Source organism: Hemicordylus capensis, chromosome 6 (assembly GCF_027244095.1).
Source record: "Hemicordylus capensis ecotype Gifberg chromosome 6, rHemCap1.1.pri, whole genome shotgun sequence".
Lineage (NCBI taxonomy): Eukaryota > Metazoa > Chordata > Lepidosauria > Squamata > Cordylidae > Hemicordylus > Hemicordylus capensis.
The window spans coordinates 95,744,544-95,762,125 of record NC_069662.1 but is presented as its reverse complement, the minus strand read 5'-3'; the positions used below and the strand labels follow the sequence as shown (position 1 = coordinate 95,762,125).

The 17,582-nt window shown below is 42.8% G+C and overlaps 1 long non-coding RNA gene across 1 annotated transcript in view; it reads right to left on the bottom strand.

The window, feature by feature from the left end:
- Window positions 1–232: 232 nt before the first annotated feature.
- Window positions 233–17,582, bottom strand: part of LOC128331744 (uncharacterized) — a 49,833-nt gene continuing 32,483 nt past the window's right edge. Inside the window, exons 2-3 of the long non-coding RNA XR_008310421.1 lie at window positions 7,507–7,765; window positions 233–1,065 (exon numbers count right to left, since the gene is read on the bottom strand). This is a non-coding gene — a long non-coding RNA (uncharacterized LOC128331744). The remainder of the gene's footprint in view (window positions 1,066–7,506; window positions 7,766–17,582) is intronic.

Genomic DNA, 17,582 nt, shown 5'->3' with positions numbered 1-17,582 from the left:
GGCCAAGCAGAAGCCACCAAAGAAAAAGAGAAGAGGAAAGCACCATTTCCCCCCTCCCTCCATGTTTTGTGTATGTGTCATAATTAAGGTAACAGATTATACCTACAATTTTAGAAAATGTTCTGTTTAAATTTGCACGCCTCTACAGTATCTGACATCTGCTAAAGAATGAAAATAATTGTTTTGACACTGATGGTTGTAGAGAATGTTATTATTTTTTAATTTTGAAACATGCCATGATGCTAATTAGAGTTTAATTCTCCTTTGCCAATGACATACCTTTCTGTGTTGAGCACTTTCCAATCTGCATTCTTTAGCCCACACTGAACATCCATAGCCCCCAATATGTCACAAAAACATTCTATTATTCAGTGGCCTGTTTTCTGTTGCTGTGTGGTTTAGTCACAAGCAGTTCTTCTTTATGTCTGTGTACAACATTATGATTTTTACTGAATTGCATTCTGTGCAGTGAAATATAGACAGTTCAGTACTGACCCCACTGCTGCTTGCATCTCAGACATTGTCTGCGGTGTTGTGGAACACGGGCATTTTGCTGTGATGTAAAATTGCGCAATTGCAGTAAAATAGCAATTGTAGTTGCATGACACTATGTCCATGATTTCAACTGATGTAGCATCACACAACTGTGATTGTGCTTTTAAGCAGCATGGGGTGGTACTTAAAACATTCATGTTTCACTGCACAGAATATGAGCCATGATGATGATGATGATGACTGATGTACAGTATATTCTAATTTTCAACAAAAAAGTTCTCAAAGTGGTTTACATAGTGGTTGCATAAATAAATGGGGAAAAATTTGTCCCCTCTCCAAAAGAGCTCACAATCTAAACAACAACAACCCCGAAACAGATACTGTAGGTGTGCAAAGTTGGTGGAGACTCGTGGCTGTAAATGCTGCCAAAGGTGCTTCCACCAAGTAGGAGGATGGAGACATCCAAGTAGGTCTGAGGGTGGAGACATCCATTTCAGTTCTGTATCTGGGAAGGATGCTTCCCCCCACAATAAGCACATTTTGTTTCCTCTGAAAGGTGTGGAGTATGGTCTGTTGATGAATGGAATAACACCTCATTTAAATGCATGCATCTCTGATGCACTGAAACAACAAAATGTGACAAGGGTTCAAGGGGATGTAGACTTTCTTTAGACACTGTACATATATACAAAGAAGACACCAGCAACAGCCACTGGAAAAAGCACCATGCTGGGATGAAAAGTGAGTTATCTTGCCTCTGCTAAATGTAAGATAGCTGGATTATGCCTCAGTTTCCAAAGTTTCAGCTTATATGAATGAAGTCTCAACTGAGTCATTTATATCAACTTGGGATCCCTTTATAAATTTTAATATTCGACAAGGACATCGTTTGATCCCATTGTCCAGATTTGATTTGTGAAGCTTTATGTATCCAGCTTTATGCAACCAAGTGTTGATCAGGCATAATCAAATGTTGATCATTGCTGCTGAACTTTCTTAGAACTGTTAATATATTTAGAACATTTTCTTTTTTGTACTTGCTTAAAGAAATATTATGATACTGTATTTTTTTCTTCTGCTTTATGTTTCAATAACATTGAAAAAGTTTCAATAAATCAATCAATCAATCAATCAATAAATGTAAGAGAGCCAACCCTTCAAAATATGCCTCTTTTCCCAGTTAGCAGGAAATACAGTTAGCAGGGAAATGTCCCTGCTATGTGTGCTATATTTATACACTGAATAGGACCTCAATTTATTATGTGTCTGGTTTTTCATCAGTTAAGTAATTGATTTAATTTACATCTTTCAGTATCTCACTGCAGGTATTTTGTTTTATAGAAGCCTTCTTTATTTTCACTGAGTTTGAGAAGCAGAAAGTGCTTTGACTGTAAGGGTTGTGAGTTTAACCAAGTTAATAAATGTGCTATCATTCTATTAGTCCAATCTACAAGCATTTTTCAGGAAGGGTTTTAAATGTACCAGTTTGTTAATATTAGAAAAATCACCATTGAAGCAACTGAATATAAACCACTGATGTGACTGAGACATCTAGCATTTGCCCCAACCCCTCAGAATGTGTTTGCCCCAACACTGCACAACAAGACTAACTGGAACAAAGATAACAACTTTTTAGAATAGCTGATCTGCAACCTACATCTCTAATTAGTAATAGAGATGTGCACAAAACAATTTTTTGATTCATTTCAAATGTGAATCAAATTTCAAAAATCTGTTTCAAATTCAAATCTAATTCGAATCAGGCCCGAAAATTTGATTCAGATTTGAATCAAATTCAAATTGATTTGACCCTGTTTTGGCACATTCTAAAACCAATCAGGGTGTGTGAATCATTTTTAAAAGGTGCCAAGCAGCTCTAAAATCAAATTTAAATTGGATTTTGAAAATTTGATTCAAATTTTAATGGCTATGGGCTACCACTAATTTAAGTGGTGCATTTGAATCAAATTGCACTTTTAAGTGGTGGTAGTACTTAGGGGACTTTCTTGTCCACCCAGAAATACTGACTCTAAAATCCTCCTGTTATTTCTTCTTCCAAAGGGGCCAATGAAATGCCTCCACTCTTGCAAATCTCCGACTTTGTGACTCTGTTCCACCATCCTCCTGCTGCTATTGCCACCACTGACACACTGATACCTATATCCCTCTAGAAGTTGGATGCAGTCCTTTTGCTACTGCAGTTACCTATAAATGGCAAGGAAAGCAGATGAGGCCACCTAACTATATACTCACTGGCTGACATCCTGACTAACTCTCTGTGTATGCTTCAGTTAACAGTGTGGATGCATTGCAGCTAGCCACCTTGCATGTCCCTGCACAGGGACTATTGCACAAGAGCACAACTATTTTGGAGCTCTCCACATGCTCCAGAACTGTACTGTTAAAGGGTCAGGGAAGTATTTCTGTTGTAACAGAGTGTTTCCAAAGCACGGTGGGCGGGGCAGAGTCAGAAACAAGTTGGGATATGTTTCCACTGTAACAGAACACTTCTAGAGCATGGAGAGAACTCCAAAATAGTCACACATTTGCACAAGAGCAACTGTGCTTTGGAAGGGAGTAACATAGGGGCTAATTGTCGGAAGCATATGCAGCATTGGTCAGAATGGCAGCTTGTGAACTTTCTCATTGATTGGACAACACAAAGCCCAATGATGTTGTCATGCAAGCATTTAGCATCAAACTCATTTACTTCAGATCTGTTATTCATGACCTGATTATTTCTTTCTTGTAAAAATCCTGACCTCTTAATTGATTGATTTATTTACCACCTATAACAAAAGTCTGTGGTTCACTATCAAATAATACCACCACAATTTTTAAAAAAACCAACATTTAAAACATAAATGCAATTCAGTTTAAATAATAAATCACTAAAAATTCAACTAAAAGCCTGGCTGATTTTTTTCTAAAAAGCTACCAAGGATGGAGCAACTCTTATTTCAACAGAAGCATTTGGGTGACTACAGAGAATGCTTACTTCTGAGTTGTCACCAGACCCTCAGACAAATCTCCTTTGACAATCTTATTAGGTGCAGGGTTCATACTGAAGAAGGCATCCCCTTAAATACCATGGGTCCAAGCTGTTATTTACCCTATTCAGCTTTTTGAGATACTCTACTCTAATGGGTCAATATCCAGACAATGGGTCTTAAGCGATGCACACTGCTTTTGGTAACTGGCTAAACGTCTTAGTATTCTGAGCAGGCTTTATTGGACGGACCGTTGTCCTTCCTCAGTCTGATCAGAGCTAGGCCACAGAGTTCCTCATTAAAGACTCTTGAGAACACTTAGCAGTCATGGGATAAGGGGACAGGTTCATGTGTGGATCGATAACTGGTTGAAGGACAGGAAACAGAGGTTAGGTATTTCCCCTAAATGGAAGTAAGAAAGAAGTGGGGTCACTCAGAAATCTGTACTGGGACTGGTGCTTTTTAATTTATTCATAAATGATATAGAAGTTGGGGTAACGAGAGAGGTGGCCAAATTTGCAGATGACACCAAACTATTTAGGGTAGTGAAATCCAAACCAGATTGCGAGGAGCTCCAGAAGAACCTCTCCAAACTGAGGGAGTGGGCAACAAAATGGTTAATGTGGTTCAATTTTAAAGCAAGTTTAAAGTGATGCATATCAGGACAAAAAACCCACTCAACTTCACATATACAGTGCTGTCTGGGATATTGATCATGGGTTGTGGTAGACAGCTTGTTGAAAGTGTCAACTCAATGTATGGAAGCTGTGAAAAAGGCCAATTCATTGCTTGGACTTATTAGGAAAGGGATTAAAAATAAAACTGCTAATATTATTATGCCTTTATACAAAACTATGGTGCGGCCACATTTGGAGTACTAGTACTAGCATGTAGTTCTGGCCACCATATCTTAAGAAGGACATTGTAGAACTGGAGAAGGTGCAGAAGAGGGCAACCAAGATGATCGGGGGTTAGAGCACCTTAAGAGGAAAGGTTACATCACCTAGGGCTTTTTGTTTTAGAAAAAATATGACTGAGGGGAAACATGATAGAGGTCCATAAAATCATGCATAGTGTGGAAAAAGTGACAGAGAGAAATTATTTTCCCTCTTGCATAACATTAGAACCAGGAGCCATCCCATGAAACTGATTGCCAAGAAATTTAGGACCAACAAAAGGAAGTACTTTTTCACAAAACACATAGGACCAGGTCTCACGATCAGTGAGACCCGGTTCCTAGCCGTGAGCGGGAAGAGCAGGCTAAGCCCACTATCCCCGCTCACGAGCGGGCAGGGAGCCCTGGGTGTCCTCATTGGCCGCCCACACGATGTCCGGCCCCGAGACGGAGCCGGCGGGGGCTGGGGAGCTCGGGGGCTGCGCGGCCCCCGGAAGCCCCAGTATGCCCTGCGTGAGTGCACAGGGCATACTGGAGAGACCTCCGAGCCGGGAGGCTGCTTTTAAGCCTCCCAGCCGGTGGTCTACTCGTGCCTGCCTGGAGGCGATATTGGGCTGGATTAGGGATAACAGACTGAAGTTGAATCCAAACAAGATGCAGATACTGTTTGTAGGGGTTCGGGATCCGAGAGATGGTTTAGATCTGCCTGTTCTGGATAGGGTTACACTCCCCCTTAAAGATCAGGTTTGTAGTGTGGGAGTGCTTCTGGTTTCTTAGGTTGAGGCTGTGGCCAGGAGTGTTTTTTATCAGCTTCAGCTGATAATGCCAGATATGCTCATTCTTGGAGACTAGTGACCTTAGAACGGTGGTACATAGCTTGTAACCTCTAGGCTTGACTAGTGTAATGCACTCTACATGGGGCTGCCTTTGTACATAGTTCAGAAACTACAATTGATACAGAATGAGGCAGCTAGGCTGGTCTCTGGATTTACCCGAAGGGGCCATATAACACAGATACTAAAAGAACTGCAATGGCTGCCGATATATTTCCAAACAAAATACAAAGTGCTAATTATTACCTATAAAGCCCTTAACAGCTTATGTCCGGGGTATTTAAGAGACCGCCTTCTCTGTCGTGAACCCTGTCACCAATTAAGATCATCTGGAGAGGTCCGGTTATGGTTGCTGCCAACTCGTTTGGTGGCAACTTGGGACCGGGCATTCTCAGTGGATGCCCCGGACCTTTGGGATGCGCTCCCTGCTGAAGTAAGAGCATCTCCTTCTCTGTCTGTTTTTAGGAGGACCCTGAAGACATACCTGTTTTCCCAGGCCTTCAACTGAGACTCAATTTTTAAATTTTAATGTGTGTTTCATGTGTTTTTATCTATTATGTTTTTTTTAAAAAAATCTTTTGATGAATTTTAAATGTGTTATATTTTATGTTTTAATTTTGTACACCACCTAGAGATCTTTATACTAGGTGGTATATAAATTTAACAAACAAACAAATAAATAAAATTTGTGGAATTCTCTGCCATAGGATGTGGTGACAGCCAACAACCTGGAAGGCTTTAAGAGGGGTTTGGATAAATTCATGGAGGACAGGTCTATCAATAGCTACTAGTCTGTGGCTATAGGCCACCTCTAGCCTCAGAAGCAAGATGCCTCTAAATACCAGTTGCAGGAGAGTAACTGCAGGAGAGAGGGCATGCCTTCAGCTCTTGCCTGTGGGATTCCCAGTGGCACCTGGTGGGCCACTGTGCAAAACAGGAGGCTCAACTAGATGTTCCTTGGACCTGATCCAATAGGGTTGTTCTTATGTTATTACTGTGGGAGAATTTGCCTTCAGCATTAGAGTACTTCCCACTCCCCAGAATTAATTAGTGTTCCTGCAGTGAACCTAACCCAGGACATGAAACCTAGGCATTCATGTGTGTAGTAGCATACAAGGGTTTGAGCAAGCACTGGAATCTCACAAACAGTGGACTCCATAATATGTATCACATATCTAGTGACTTTTCTGATGGATTGATTAAAACTTGAAACACCAACACTAGGGTTTGTGGAGAAAAACAGTCTACTCCTTCATCTTTCCTATTTGGCCATTTTTGCTTCAGGACTATTAGAATCATAGGGTACCTTATTTTCAAATTTATTGAATGAATGAGAAAACCAGAATGGGACAATGGCTACTGTGCTGGGTTTGTCTGTGGGAAACACAAGATCAAACCCTTGCTCACCATTGAAGCTCTCGAGATGGTCCTGGGTAGGGATGTGAGGAACTGGTCTGAATTGAACCTGGTTCAATCTGAACCAGCCCAGTTTGAGCAGTTCAAGCTTGAACTGGACTGCCCCCCCCCCCCCCGCCGAGGGATGATGTAAATGGCCTGCACACATGCATGGAGGTCGGAACCGGGCCGCCCGCTGACCTCTGATGCAGTGGGGGAGTGCTGGCAGGACTGAGAGTGGCCACTGCATGGACCTGCCCCCGCTGCAGAGCTGCTGCCACATCTGCCACTACAAGAGGTGCCCTCTCAACCACCCCCAAACCTATTTTTAGAGAGGCAATCCCCCTTTGCTTGTAAAGAGGAATCAATACCGGATTCCTCTTTACAAACAAGGCAATCGAACTCGTTCAATTTGGTTCGACCCAGTTTGACAGCAAACCCAGAAATGCCACTGGTTCTAATGAATCAGCTCGTGGACCTGGCAGCTCTGTTTGAGTTTGGTTCGCTTTGAACTTGAACTGAATTGCCCATGCCGGTTCCATGTACAACCCTAGTCCTGGGCAAATTGTTGACTCTTAGCCTCTAACCTGCTGCTGGAATTCATTTGCAATGACTGAAATACAGTGAAGGCATTATTCTTATACTACATTATATTTAGCTATTTGGTTAGCTAATAAAGGTATTTAACCTTGTGCCACTGTTCTTATGAAGAATCAGAGCCATGGAATTAATTCACCATGGTCTCCCACTGACATGATTTTACCCTGTTATATCTTGCTTGTGGCTGTGTGTCTTAATTTCACACATGGCCCTTTCCCATGGGGTGAAATAGGTGTGAGTGAGTGAGTGACAGATGATGAAACACACAGCATTAGCTTTTTATCTCAGGATAACACACCTTAGTTGTGGTGTCTGTCCCCAGCCATCAAACAGAAAGTCACCAGTATACCAAAGGAAGTGTCCTCATCTGCTTCTGATTACATTTGCTTGGATGAGTTTCAGTTACTGATACTTAAGGATGCAGGCTAGCTGTCTTAGCTAGTCAGTTTTGGTTTTGTCAAGGAAAGCTCTTTGGGATAGTCCTGGGACTGGTGAACGTATACCTTTGAGAGGGGCTGGCTTCCACTCCTTTGAAGGTGGCAATGGTAAGACCATTTCTGAAATTAAAAACAATACAAAGCCATAATTAGATCCCTTGCCCCTGGATAATTACTAGTCAGTTTCATGATTTAGCATTCTTGGGCAAGGTGAACAGCTCCATGGGATTCTAGATAAAAAATGATGGAATGGAGATCCTTACTTACCTTACTAGGTAAAAATGATGGAATGGAGATCCTGACTTACCTGGCTTCAGGCCAGTTTTACAAACTGCTTTGGTCAGCTTGGTGGACAATCTTTGCTGAGAGACAGACAGGGCTGTGATATTACACTCCTCACAGGTGGACAACAATGGGCAGATATAACCCAATTGATTCTCCAGGACTCTTACCTGCTTTCAATACAATTAATCCTGGCATTCTTCTGGATGGTCTAGCTGGATAGACTTGGTAGCACATTTGTTCTTACATGTAACAGGTCTCAGGAGCTGATGCTGGTCAACTCTACAGATTACAATTCGACCTTGTCCCCTATTATTCTCAATATCTACATGGAAACTCATGGAACTGTTCTCCAGTTAATAATCCAGCTGTTTCTCCTGTTTAGCTTAATCAGATGAGACAGTGGAAATACTAAATAGGTATATGAAGTCAATGGCAGAGTGGATGATGGTGAATAAATTGAAGCTCAATCCTGAGAAGATGAAGGTGTTTTTTAAAAAAAATAATGAGTGGTCCATTTGCTCTAGAAGTTAATGCTGGGTGGTCCACTTGATCCAGGAGGTAGTCCTCCTGTTTTGGATGGGGACACACTCCCTCTGAAAAAACAGGTGTGCATTCTGGATGTGCTTCCATGTTCCTCATGGTGTCTGGAGGCCAGGTGGCATCTCTATCCAAGAGCACTTTTCTTCTGCTTCAGCTGATAGCTGTGGGCACTCCAGGAGTGGCAGATACCTGCCAGCCCTTATTGGGTGATCTGCAGAAAGGTGATTTGACCACTTTTATATATGCCTCGGTAACTCCGATATTGAGCAACTCTAACACACTCCATATGGTGCTGACTTTGGAGACTTTCTGAAAGCTTGGTTTGGTTCAGAATGAGTTAGAATGCCCATTGGTGGGAGTCAGGTGAAGGAAATATATAACCTTTGAGCTGAAAGCTCTACACTGGTTCTGGATTAGTATCTGGTTACCCAAAGTGCTGTTTTTGCCCATTAAAGTCCTAAATGGTTGGAGCCAAGATGTCTCAGAGAATGTCTTCTTCCATATGATTTTCCCTTGTACTTAGGTCATTGGAGGAAGCCCTATTCTAGCATTGCTGGGATAAGGGGCCAGGCATTCTTGCTGTGACCTTCCTGAACCCCCTCCCTAGATGATCAAAAGGACTGCATATAGGGCTACTGCAATGCCCAACTACATATATGTGGGATAAGCCTTTTATCTCTGTAAAAGCCCCAATAAGGGCAGATGGATATCTTTCTTTCTGGCTGTTTGGGCTAATCATTTCCTAATGCTGGTTATTGTTAGACCACCATGTCATTAACAAACCTTGGCCTGAAAGCTCTCTAGCTTCCATTTTCAGACACATTTCTTGCACTACAGATTTAACATACTCCTTCTGGAAAAGTTGGAAATATTAGTTGGTTGAATAAGTCACTGGAGCTCTCTAATGTTCCTAGTATACCACAATTACAGAAATTCAGGTACTAAGTTTATATGGGTCCACTGGGAACATTTTTAGAATGCTTAACCGTCCTTAAAATTTCTCATTTCTAACCTGTCACAGGGAAGCTTAGTGCCTGCACTTTGTGCTGCATTATAAAGCATGAACAGAACAGGGATATTGGTACAAGACTCCATTAAGGCTCTTCCCCCACCCCGCTTTTGGAGGATGCTAGCATTTGCATGTCATCCATGCATCTGTATTTTTCTTTTCTTGATTACAGTAAGAACATAGAAACCCTTTGCAGGGGTTAAACAGGCTTCTGATCTAATTAGAAGAGCTTTATAAAATCCATGTAGAGATTATGAGAAAAGTTCACTGAAGGAACCACAACAATAGAGAGATGAGACAATGTCAGAAGTGGAAACAACTGAAGTATGGAATTTGCTAATACTATTTTGTCTCTTGTCTTCACACACACTCAGTTTGGATAGTAATTACAACAGTGTTCATATAGAGCCCTCAAGACTCCAGTCTTGGATAAACCTTGCAATAATGACACAACTTTATTGGGCATGCTACCAACAATGCTTACAGAGCTGTCGCTCTGCTTAAAATTTAATGACAAACCTATTCAGTTGTAATAACAAACCATGGCTTCTTGTTATGAGAATGAACCTTGGAGAGCCTCAGGCTTACCCATCCCCCCTACCTCTCTTCCTCTGAAAGGGGGAGGAGATTTAAAGCTTTCATTTTGGGTTTAGAATAAAACTAGATGTTTTCTATCACATTTATTATTGGAAAACTAGATTATACTGTGGTTAGTTTACAACTCAGGATCTGAAACCATGGTCTGATATATGTTTATTTGAACTAACCACAGTTAGAACAAACATCCAACAGGAAATGGTGATTTATTCTAAACCAAAAGTGAAAACTTTAAATTTCCTTCCCTTATGTGCAAAGAAGGAGAATGAGGGAGGGGAAAGTGTGAGCCTGAGGAATCAATCCATCAATTACAGTGCAAGACCAGCATAAGATAAAACAGCAGAGCATGAATCAATATCAAATTCTGAAACAGACACATTACTTTAAAATTACTATGCTAATATTATGAAGAATACTATAAAACTACTACCCCTTTGAGAAAAACAGAGGCAAAACTATAAAATCACTAAGATTATAGTCATAATTATAAACATCTATGTTTAAAAGGATGACATAAAATATGTATAAAAATGAAGTCGCTAAAATGAGATATCTAAAATAGGATAGCTAACTGGGAGGACTGAGCGGGCAAATAAAATATCTAGTAGTTAAAAGCAATAAAGGCTGATATGTACCAGGAGTCAGGACCTGGAGGACCTTATACACTGCCATGCAGAACTTGGCAGTGTTACAAGTGAAGGCCCAATCTTTGTCCAATAGCAACATCCAGGTGTAGACTTGGCTTGGACGACCAGGGTACTTGAGGAGTAACGGAAGTATAAGCTTGGCACAACTGTAGCTATAAAAAAGAGGCAAGAAATGAGCCTGAGGTAGGAAGTGCACAAACCACAGTTCGAACTGTGGTTTGAGGACATTTTGAGAGTGGGGTCCAGGAGCTTTAAGAAAGAGGAGAGCAGGTCCTTACTCTCTGCTGCCCCATGCAGCTTCCTGGTGGGGCAGTGCACATCCCTAGAAGCCCTGCATGATGTTGGCATTCACATGACATCTGTGCATGCACAGGCACCATTTGGGTGGTCCACATGGTTTTGCTGACCATCCAAAAGGCTTCCGTGCATGCCGTGTGCATGCTAACATCACATAGGGCTTCTAGGGATGTGCGCCACCCCAGCAGGAAGCCGCACAGGGTTGCAGAGAGCAAGTAAGGACCTGGTCTCCTCTTTCTTAAAGCTCTCAGGCTCTGCTCCCAATATGAATGCCCATATAAATCTGCCTTGTTTCAGGAATATCTCCTCTAGATGTCTTGACCATTATTATATATGTTATCATTCATGTTTCATTTTGAATTTGTTATGTTTATTTCAATTACTAATTTTCTTACCATTGTAAGAAATAAGAAATTATCTTACTCTTACTATTATCTTATCTTACTGTTGTCCTACTGATTATCATTCCATATTTCTAATTGTTTTTTGCAATATATGACTTTTATACAGCTCCGTCTTAGTCATGGGTGGGCTCTTTCCTCTTTGTTTTGCCAGGATCTTCTGCTCAGCATTTCAGGCCCTGCTTGTGGCCATGCTACTAACAGAGATCTGGTTGGCGGGGACTAGAGTCATAGCCTTTTCAGTTGTGGCCCCTCAGCTTTGGAATACTCTCCCCAAAAAGCTTCATCATGCTCCCTCCCTCATGCTCCTCCCTCAATGTTTTTTTTTTTTAAAAAAACACACAATTAAAATACATCTTTTAAAAGAGCTTTTTAATGTTTTATCTGCTGCTTATTTCTGGTAGGCTCTTTAGTTTCTATAGTAAGGTTTTTAGCTTTTTATTAATAACTTTTAATTTGAACCTTTTCTTTAAAAAAATTTAAATGTGATTTTTAGCTTGGTTTTTTAATTTCTTTAACTTTATTTTTATCTTTTATTTTATATTGTATCTGTTTTATTCATGCTGTGAGCTGCCCTGAGCAGTAGTGTACTGGAGGGGCGGGGTATAAAAATTCTAAATATAAATAAATAAAATTTCAAGGTAAATTTTAAAGATCATTTGTTTAAGATTTAAAGAATCTTCTCAAGATGATAATCAGAGACAAGAAATTGCATAAGCGAAAGCTTGGTTGCTAAGAGACAAAGACAGAAACAGTGACATGTCCTAATGTATGCTTTATTTTAAGCCAGTAACGTTGATTAAGGAATATATGGTGTGCTATCTGTTTCCTGCAGTTATATTATGCCAAAGATTTGGGCTTATTGTAATTTTTTCTGAAGGCACAGCTTTTCTGGTAATTCAAACAATTCAAGCCCAGTTTGAGATCACTTTTATTTACTTCATTTCTTTATTATATTTTTGTCCTTGGAAGAGACCATAGCTCAGTAGAACACATGCTATGCCTGTAGAAGGTCATAGGAACATAGAACATAGGAATCTGCCTTATACTGAGTCAGACCATTGGTCCTTCTAGCTCAGTATTGTCTACCCAGACTGGCGTCTTTTCCAAGGTTGCAGGCAGGAATCTCTCTCAGCCCTATCTTGGAGATGCTGCCAAGGAGGGAACTTGGAACCTAGATGCTCTTCCCAGAGCAGCTTCATCCCCTGAGGGGAATATCTTACAGTGCTCACACATCAAGTCTCCCATTCATATGCAACCAGGGTAGACCTGCTTAGCTAAGGGGACAAGTCATGCTTGCTACCACAAGACAAGCTCTCCTCTTAAAACTGTCAACACACCAACACATCAAGGTCCCAGATTCCATCCATGACATTGCCAATTAACATGTCAAGTAATGAAAAAAAAGGCTTCTGCTTGAGACCTTGGTGAGCTGCTGCCAGTCAGAGCCGGGGTGAGCCGGACTAATGGTCTGAGTCAATATAAGGCAACATCAGATGTTCCATCTCCCTTCCATCCTCCCAGGAGTTCAGGGTGGCATACATGATTCCCTCTCCTGACTTAATCCTTACAATAACTCTATGAGGTAAGTTAGATCTAGAATCCTGTGGCACATGGGTTGGGACGACAGCCAACCACCCAAAGAACTGTTGAACCCATGAGCCCAAAGAGGCTTTAGATTTGTTTTTCTGAAAGAGCAGCTGCTTATTCTCCATGGCAAATTGCTTTTAAAATTGAGGGAATCAGCTGTTAAAAAGTCAAATATCCCACTGTGTCTATGAAAGCTAATATCAGTGATCTGCACTGTTTTTCAAGCTGGGGCCACTTTAGCAAACAACAACAACAACAAAACCCCCAAACACCTTCAATGTGAGAGTCATTTCCCACTTTGTTGACCTCAGCACAGTACTGTGCTTTTCTTAGTATTGGAAGGGTCCTTTAAGAGAGAAAGAGCTCTCTCTTAAGAGTCCTATGGGGAAAGTGCTGGGAAAGACTACAATTCCCAGCACTCCATGCATGTCTTCCAATATGTTGCTGGGCCTGAAGATAGCTCAGTTTCTCTTAAAGGAGCCCCACCAACACTGAACAATGCACCAATGGGAACAATTGTATGGTGCCAGAGAGACTGTGCAGAGTATTCAGCTTTGGCTGAATCTTCACACATGTTCAATAAAGAATTGGCCAGGGAGCTAATTCTAGGGCTAATGGAAGCCAGCCACCACTGGCACCCGAGCCTTAGAATGAAGAACACTGGCCTATATAAATATTTTCATCTAGCTATAAATATCCACACATAATGCTTCTACAAGATGCTGAAGGCCATTATGATTTGGGATGATGGAAGCTGTAATCCAACATCTGAGGACTCAGGATTGAGAATCCCTGGTTTAATTTATACCTGAAGGAGTATGGCAGTTAAGAAGGAAGGAAGAATGAACTAATAAGTTGTTCTAGTAAGAACTAATCCGACTACTTCCCACTCACTATAATCTTAATTGATAATTACCCTCCTCACAAGTTGGCCCACTTCAGCCTTAAACATCCATATGTTCACCATCTTGAACTGGGACGACAACATCATTACAAACTATGCCATTGAGTTGCCTCTATGTGTCATTCACTAGAACGGCACCAAATTTGGTTCAAATCAGTTACACGGTACACAAATTAGTAGTCATGTGCACGGACCGGTTCGGAGGCCATTCTAAAGGCCTCCAGACCGGTCCAGACACGGGGTGATTTTGGTTCGGGAGGATGGGGTGGGGGGTTCCAATAAGGAATAGGGGGGCGTTACTCACCCCGGAGACAACCACGCCGTATTTCATTGAGCAATTGGGCGGCAGGATATCTCCCTGCCGCCCGCTTCATTCCCCGCTCGGCGCCGCGGCTCCTCTTTTTGAATTCAGAATCGGGTGGCAGGACATCTCCCAGTCCCTACCGCCCCCTTCAAAGCCCCGCTCGGCTGGCGGCTGCCCCCTTCAAGCCCCCTGCAACCCCCAAGAAGACCCCTGCCGCCCCTTCCCCTTCCCCTTCCCATTGCAAGAGATCGGCACTCGGCAGGAGAACTCCCTGCCGTCCCTTCCCCTTTCCCGGCTGGGCTGCAAATGGCTTCTAAGAAGCCTTTTGCATCTGCGCAAAAGGCTTCTTAGAAGCCATTTGCAGCCCAGTCGGGGAAGGGGAAGGGACGGCAGGGAGTTCTCCTGCTGAGTGCCGATCTCTTGCAATGGGAAGGGGAAGGGGCAGCAGGGGTCTTCTTAGGGGCTGCAGGGGGCTTGAAGGGGGCGGCCGCCAGCGGAGCGGGGCTTTGAAGGGGGCGGCAGGGACTGGGAGATGTCCTGCCGCCCGATTCTGAATTCAAAAAGAGGAGCCGCGGCGCCGAGCGGGGAATGAAGCGAGCGGCAGGGAGATATCCTGCCGCCCGATTGCTCAATGAAATACGGCACGGGAGGGGTAAGTAAAGCCCCTCCTCCTTATTGGAACACTCCACCCCAGTGCCGACCGCAGCTCTGCGGTTCCGTGCACACCCCTACAAATTAGCCTACTTATGCCTGAAATATTCATGAGTCTGCCATCTTGAATCAGGGTGGATGACATCATTACAAACTACCACCAAAACCCCCCAAAAGATCCCCCACCAAACTGTCCAATGATGAAGAAAAGAATAAACACAATATGATAGAGTATTGCTATTACAGAAAATGTATTCAGTGTAGATCAGTTAATGAGTATGGATAGAACAATTGTATTTTCAACAAGAAACATTGGAATCCATAGTGGAAATGAATACAACACATAGATGACAGAGTCCACAAAATATATCAAAACAGAGCAATGGAGTCCATAAGGTGAAAATATGAGTGAAGAAGTCCACACACTACAGTGACCCGGTGATCTCCATTTCAAGATACTTCTTGGTCAAGTTCAAGATGGCAGACATGTGAACATTTGAGGCACAATAGGGCTAACTTGTGAACCATCAAACCAGTTTGTACCAAATTTGTTACAGCTATAGGTTACAGCTATTTGTTACAGCTATAAGGATACCTCAATGGCATAGTTTGTGATGATCTCATCCACCCCAATTAAACCCCAATTTAAGGCTGAAGCGGGTTAAATTGTGAGAATGGTAATTATAAAGATTATAGTGGAAGGAAAGTAGGCAGATTAGTTTTTATCAGAACAATTTGTTTATATAGCAATACCACCAGTTTTAAAAGAAATTGCACTTACAATTAAATAGCCAATGCCTGTATTTACATGTAAGGTGAAACTGGAGGTTGCCGAACCTGCGGTTAATTTTTCTAACCATGAATCACATCATAGCTGTTTGTCCAACCTCAGCCCGGCAACCTCTGCTTACAGGGCAGGGGAAGCCCTCTCTCTTACTGCTCTACTGAGTCTGCATCCCAGCAAGCTCTGTAGCACTCACGTCTCAGCAGCCATTGGCCACGATCTTCAAGGGGGTGTGCTGAGTGTGCTTGTGACTTTTTGGAATGGTTCATCCACCCTCGGTAGGGAAAAGGCATTTAAATCCCTTTAAATGCTACACAAGCCCTTCATCTGACAGCAATTGCACCACCACCCTTGTAAGAGCCCCACAACAAAACAGTCTTGCACAAATACAATTTCTGGCAGCAAGGGGGTGCTGAGGGCACTATTTTTCCGGGAAGGGAACATGATGACTTCCTAGGAGGGTATGTGTGTGTGTGTGTGTGTGTGTGTGTGTGTGTGTATAGATAGATAGATAGATAGATAGATAGATAGATAGATAGATAGATAGATAGATAGGCAAAGGATCCTGGGGTCAGGCCTGCTGTGACCAAGGATTCTCTTGCGATGGCTCCTCCTGGCAAAGTAGTCCTTTGAGACCAAACCACACTCCTGCGCCCATGGCAGTTGGCAACCCAGGAATTAGCCCTCTGATGAGATGGCCAGTCCACTGGGGAGGATCTTAGGCTCGCTGACCTTTGGTCTTCCATCAGACTGTGTGCTCATGAGTTGAGCCATCAGAAAAAGTGGGCTCCACTTGTGTCTGACCCCTATACTCTCTGGTTAATGATAGAACTTTTGCACAGTGGCCCCCTACTCTCAAGGGAAGCCTTTGATGCACCCAAAGGAGAATTTGATGCTCCGTGTGTCTGGGTGTTGCCAGGTGGGCATTCTGGAGAAACACTAGGACCAGGGTCAGCTCTCAACTCTCATTCAAATTTCCTGGGTTTTGAACTGGCATTGGCATATGCAGATTGGCCACCGCTGGGAATCGCAGGAGAGCCCCCGGCCACAATTTCCAGTAACCCTAGGAGAGTATGTATATGTCTTGATGGGTGACTGGATTGGTAGAGAGTCCACTTTGTCTGCTTCCTTGCGGCAGTCACCAAGACTGGAAGTGGTGTTGCCAGGGTATCCATCCCCATGGCTTGCAACTAGGGATGTGCACGAACCGGTTTGCAGGCCATGTTGGAGGCCTGCGAACTGGTTCACTGGTCTGGAGGTCCAACGGACTGTCGCTGGGGGTATGTGTCGCTTCCCCCCCTCCGGCGCTCCAGTTTTCAGCAAAATCTTTGGGGTGGCACCGGTCTTCCCTGCCGCCCCTGCCCCCTGGTTGTTGGCAAAATGCGGAAGTAATATGTGTGCATGCGCCCGCCGCCACCGCGCAGCACATGGCGACTTGGGGCCACCCTCTTCTATATGAATATAAATATGAATACGAATACGACAAATATAATTAATATTTTAATACCGCTTTTCAACAAACGTCCCCAAAGAGGTTTAAATAGATAGAAATAAATAATATAATGTGGCTCTGTGTCACATTTTAAAAAAGAAACATAAGATAGACACCAGCAACAGCCACGGGTGGAATGCTGTGCTGGGGATGGATAGGTCCAGTCGCTCTCCCCCTGATAAATAAAGAGAACCACCACTTTAAAAAGGTACCTCCTTGCTCAGTTAACAGAGGTCCTGCTCAGTTAGCAGGGGTCTTCTGCTAACTGATTATGAGTTACAGAAATGGCTTCAAACCATGTTTATGGCAGTGCCCACGTTCGGACATAACACTGCTGTGCCAAAACTTCAGGTTGGGGTGGTGAAATTCACTACAAACTGATGGTTCAAATTGGAGTTTAGCGAGGGAAACTGCAGGTCACTTTTGCTGCGAAACC